The sequence below is a fragment of the Larus michahellis genome, chromosome 4 (assembly GCF_964199755.1).
Source record: "Larus michahellis chromosome 4, bLarMic1.1, whole genome shotgun sequence".
Classification (NCBI taxonomy): domain Eukaryota; kingdom Metazoa; phylum Chordata; class Aves; order Charadriiformes; family Laridae; genus Larus; species Larus michahellis.
This window is the reverse complement of record NC_133899.1, coordinates 34,201,286-34,207,311: the sequence shown is the minus strand read 5'-3', so window position 1 is coordinate 34,207,311 and position 6,026 is coordinate 34,201,286.

Here is a 6,026-nt window from a genome sequence, read left to right as displayed (position 1 = left end):
ACTGCATTGGACATGGACTGAGCTCACACATGCACACACTCCTCGCTCCCTACCCATCCATCCCACCAGGCACTTCCATCATTTGGCATTAGACTGGCAATTTACAGTGTAAAAGACACAGGGACACAAAGCACAGTGCACCGAAGTGTGGACTGAGGCATTACTCACCTCCCACGGGAGCCATCTGCTGCACGCCAAGTCCCCGATGACACCTGGGGAACCTCTGCCTTTGATGCAGGGGAAACCAAAACCAGACAGAGAGCTCCTGGGTTCTCCCAGTTGTGCACATGATGAAAAAAAAATGCAGGAACCTTCTGTTAGAACCTGCTAAGAAATTTTGGGGTCTCCAGACTTGGAAATGAAGAGTTAACAAACCAAAACACCTGCAACACCTCCCCTTTGAAGCTGGATCTTCTCACCAGGATCCCCTGAGAAATGACAGCACTGGACTAAAGGCCATCGGATTTATTGATGTGCTGATTTTAAGAGAGACAGACTAGACCAAAGCGCTTTGGTAATTGGGCCTTTATGAATTCAGCCTGCCTCTCTGGGTGGACAGTCCTGGCTTCATTGACATGCACAGTGACATGCACAGGTGACACAATTCCTCACCTACTAATTGACGTAAAGCACCTGCAATTACATATTCACAAAGGATGTGGCAGCAATTTGTTGACTCCGTTTACAAATCTTGTATTTAGTTTAGCTAGCGCAAACTTTAATAGGAGAAAACCTGGAAACCCCAAACCAGTGGGAAGAGATTGTGAAGCCTGGCAATGCACGGAGCATCCCAAAGGAAAGGCAGTCCTGCAGTGAGCAGGGACGGCAGAGCCTCCTTCCCCAGGGGAATTGGGGCACGCAGGCTGTGGGTCTCACATCTTCCAGCACAGCTTCATGTGCTGCCCCATCACCTGCCTCTGCTTTGCACATCTTGGGTCAAAAGCCTGTGCTGGGGATCAAACGGGCAGGAGTCATCATCACTGAGCATTGGGGAGGAAGGATATTTCGGGAGCAGGCTAGAGGCTGGGTGTGACACTAGCAAAACCCTGCTTGCATAAAGCTTTGCCACGCTGTAGATTGAAACCCATGGGAGTAATTGCTGCCTTCCTGCACGACTTAAAAGAGGATGTGGACACACCACCCACACCGATAACCTTGAAATACATAATAGTTCTTCTGTAGCCACAGTAATAAGGATGGCAGCTAATGTCGGGGGATTTCAGGAATTACTCATCAGTGCAGCAACCACAGATTTCCCCCTTAGCAAAGGTGCGACTCCACACTGCTGGGGAAGGAGGCGAATCTCACCTCCTGGGGGGAAACCAGAGGAAATGAGGTGGAGCAGATGCACATATCAGGCTGTTCAGGTTCACGTTACTGAAGAAAGGTTAATGGTGTTTTTTAAAGCAATATGAAGTTTTTAAGGCTACCGTGAAGTGAATGTTCCTACTGCTGGACACCATTTCTCCTTGCTACCCGTGTTTTTCTCCTCTAGAAATCAGGTTAAAAAAAAAATCATTTTGAACTGACCAACTTGGAGGCTACCCTACATAACCATTTTTCATCTTTCATTTTTCTCTGAGTCTTGTCCCTTCAGAGGTCTTCAGTTGCTTCTTTCACCTCTCCACAAGTCTTAGAGGTTTGCCCCAGCTCCTCTCCAAACACTCCCCTCCAAGTAGTGCCCTTGGACCATGTTCTCCTAATCTTCACTTTCTTTATTCAGCAGATGGGACACACCAGGGCACATAATGTACCAGCACCTGGGAAGGCCATCGTCTGGGGAAGAGGAATTCATTGCTATTTATCTAAGTAGTTCTCATCCAAATAGGACAGAGCACTTGAGCTGTAATAACTCTCCTAATGGACTAATAAAGGAGGAAAACATATCATTTAGCAGAAAAGCTGAGCTTTCAAAAGTACTCATTAATGTTGGAATGGCTGTGATGGGGAGAGATTAACTCTGAAAGGGAGGAGTTTATAACAAATTCTCGGGTAGAACAATATTGGTCCTGGAGTCTTCAAGAGCTTTGGAGCCCAAAGGCTGGAGCCCTATCACAAAGGCTGGAGGCCAACCCCCAAGTCCCACTGGCAAGAGCAGTGCAGCCTGAGAGCTAAACCAACATGTACAGATTAGATAAAATGTCAACATAAATTTAACAGTGCTACGTCCATGTTAATGAGGGTTGTTTCTGCTCTTTGGTACCATTGCAGTCCCCTCTACCCTACACCATGGCCACAAGAAGTGGTGACAGCCATGTGAACTGTGGGGCGGGGACTGTCATCTTCATGCTCCTGCACAGCAGACCCCTTGTCTTTGGGAAGGTCCCAACTCCAACTTTACGCGCTGTGACACAGCCCCTTCGCAATCTGCATGGGGCTGTGCAGACCCAAAAAGGTTGGTTGAAGCTACCCACTCCTTCTGTTTGGCGTGTGGGGAATGACAGAAGTATTTCCAATGCCCCAAGAGAGGCGTTCAACCCAGCAGGATCCTGGCAGCCACCCACTTGTGACAAGCTTTTGCAGACACTCCTGGACCACACTGGCCCTGAGGTCCCTTGGTCAGGAAGCAGATGTGAAGGGAACGTCATCTGCAGAGGCCACACTTGATTCAGAGGTGTCATTGCTGTCCTGCCTGGACACGGATGGTTTGCAGAAAGCATCTGTGAGCAGCCCTGTGTTCCTTCCCCAGGATGCTTGGGAAGGGGCATCCAATTCCACCTCCAAGGGATCACAGGGCTTGGAGTAACTCAAGAGAGGCAGGTAGGACCCCCAGACCCTGTGATCTCATGGGACCCATAAGAGTTACTGAAAAAGTGGAACAAACTGAACCAGGGTAACTCTTGCACACGATGGGTGGGCTAGACCTGCTCCTGGGGGAATTTTGGCAGCTTTCAAAGATCTCACAGGTAACACTGTTAATCCTGGAGCTGGCAAAACACAGCACGAGCAGTAATCCAGATAACCTTTGCTGTACATCAGTAAGAGAAACACAGGAGGGGCCCTAGAGAAGCAAGGCTGCAGAAGTAGAGACCGAGAAGCTGGGAGAGCAGCCTTCGAGTACCTGTCATGCCTCTGGCGGTGCTCAAAAGTCTTTTGTTGGTCTTTGTTTAGCTGTCCAGCTCAGCATCCCCTTCTGATCCATTAAAATACCACAAAGACTGAAGTATTACTGTGGAATGCATGAACTGCCCAAGCTCCCATTTCTGTTTGATTTGATTTCTCTATGAAGCCTCTCTCAAGGAGCTCAGATTGCGTTTACTTGGGGAACATTTTGTCAGATCAGCACGTACAGCACGAAATCAATAGCAGCTTTTGAAAAAAGACCAGATTCATTTGTCGTCCAGAACAATCTCTTAAGCCAACTTTTCTTCAGCAGAAACCACAGTTAAGAAAATAAAGGGTTCCACCTTCCCTCCATCTACCTCGAACCCTCATCTTCCGTGTTCCCTATGGGCAAGGGGCAAAAGCCCGTCTCTCTATGTAACACTATTTCTGTACAAAAAAACCTCTTTCTGTATAAAATAACACTATTTCTATCCCGGTATGATGTTCTCCTTTCCAATGTAAGTTTCTGCTATCTCATGTGAGCAACTCAATACCACAAGCTTCAGTTTATTATTCAAAATGATACTAATTGCTCATTTTCATACATTTCAATATAGCTTTACGTGAAAAATGAATTTCTGCTTTCAGTAGAACATGAGCAGTGCTTCCACGTTAATGTGCAAATTATCATTAAGAGAATCAACACAGAGCAGATTTCTGCAATCTGTTTACCTCTCTCTGTACACAGAAAAAATTCTTCATAGGGGTGCTTTCAAGACAGAAATGGAGGAAATAAAATCTATAGGTTTTTGAGAGCTAATACCTGGAGTCGTAATGGATACTTGGATCATTTTCTGAGTCCAAGACTCCTGCATCACACGTGCACACAGTGCCCCCACACAGATGCTACTACCATAACAACCGTTTTTCTTACAGATGCTCTGTATCCAGCCTTTCGCCCAGTTTCGGCCCTTCAAAAAACATTGTCTTCTGGAAATTCAACATTTTTCTCCATGGAAAGTGGCCAAATCAGGGTATTTTGGCAAACTCAAACCGTGACGTCTAGGATCCAAAGGCTGGTTATGCCGATGTGTGAAACCTCCTTCCTCTTCCCACGCTCTGCCACAGCGTGTGCTTAGACGAGTCCCAGCGTGGTTCTTGGTCATTAATCCTTCTGGTAACTTTTTCTTCAAGGAAAACATCAGAAACTCCAGGCCATGCCAGTTCACAATTTTGTAGGAGCTTTGACATATTATGAAAGAAATACAAATAATGTGCAGAGGTCTTTTCTGTCTTTTCCAGGTTTGTGAGCCATCAAGACCCTCAGCATTTTGGTCATGCAATTCCCACCTAAAGTACACAATTACTATCTTACTCAGTTTCCAGTACTCAGGGATGGCAATTTGGGAATCCTGAAATTCTGAATTCCCTGAATTCTGACACTTTTGGTAGACGAGGACAAATATATGCAGGGTTCACCCAGAAGGACAAGCGTGGACATCAGCCCCCAGAGGCTGATGTGGGTGGTCTCAGGAGCCTGTCATGAGCTACACGCGGTTGCTCTGTTCAGGTGCTTTGCCCTGTGTGTCACCAGCACCCACCTCAGGGCAGGCTGTGACACCTGGTGAAGGTGTTTCTCCCTCGGATGAGCCGAGAAGTCACCCAGGGGCCAGGGGCAGTGTCACCTCTCCCGGCAGCAAAGCTGTTTGTCGGACAGTCGCTGCAGGAGGGGAATTCCCTGCCTGCATATGCAAGGATGGGAAGCAACTGCTGCTGTAATCAAGTCTTATCTGTCTCCTGGATAAGGAGGAAAAGGGAAGAGTTCCCAGGAGGAAGATGGCACCTGCCTGGATGTCATGGGATGAAGGCAGAGGAGGATGGTTGTGCCGTGGGAGGGGAGGGTGATCTGACACCAGCACCAGGAAAGGGGACCTGAGCTGGCCTCTGAGCAAAGATCTTTAAATACCACCTCTGTCAAAGGCTCACAATAGGCACAAGCCAGAGTGCAGGAACGGGAAGAGGCAGGGAGCCTTGCTGGTGTAGCATTAGTCCAAGCAGCAGCACTTACACATCTTTCATGTCTTCACTTGCATCTTTCATGAACATTTGCAATGGTGTTCTCAGGTGGAAGAACAAATTATGAACACCTGGCTATGCTGGTGCTCTTACTTTAACCTGGCTTGGGTGACTGCAGCGTGAGTTGACTGGGTAGCAATGGGTTGTCCCAACAGACCATGGCATTCCTGCTCCAAAGACACAGCAAACCCGCAGCCAGGGCTGAAGCACCATAATGAAGTGCCCCAACTCCCCCAAATACTCCTAGCCACGGGCATGACACGTGAGGGCAGCAAAAGCATCTCCTGGGGCCTCAAGGGCTCTCTGGTACACAGCCGAAGCCGAGGGCAAGTGCCTGGACATGGGCAGAGCCATAGGAGGGACATCACAACTGCAACTGAAAGCCAGAGAGATATAGCCTTCAAGGTCAGACGATGACCGGCTTAGGACGTGTGGCTCTATATTTGGCAGTGACGCAATTAGCTAGAAGCAAATACTCATTTTCCATTGATCTGTAGGCAGGGCAACCGTCGCCAAAGGTAACATGAGCACCGTCAGTGACAGACGATATGTTGTCGAGGTTCAGACCACCTGACTCTCCTGTGTTTCTGCGTGGTCAACAGTTCTTAACGCAGTTTCACTTCTCTTGAAAAAAAAACAAGCAGAGAATGGATTATTTCCCTCCTGCATGCCAAGAAACGGTGCAGTATTTCCACAACCTGAGGCAGAGGTTTCCTTTCCCAGCCAGGATTTCTTTGTCAATCTGCAACACTTTGGTGCTGCTAGCTGCAGCTGTGCTGCACACAGAAGCCAATCTGAGGCCAAAATGCTTTCAAGGGTGAAGTTTCAGGCGGCAGCGTGTGCAGGGCCAAAATTTAGCTAAACAGCAGGAGGGACCTGCAGGAGGAAGCACCCTACCCTGGCTT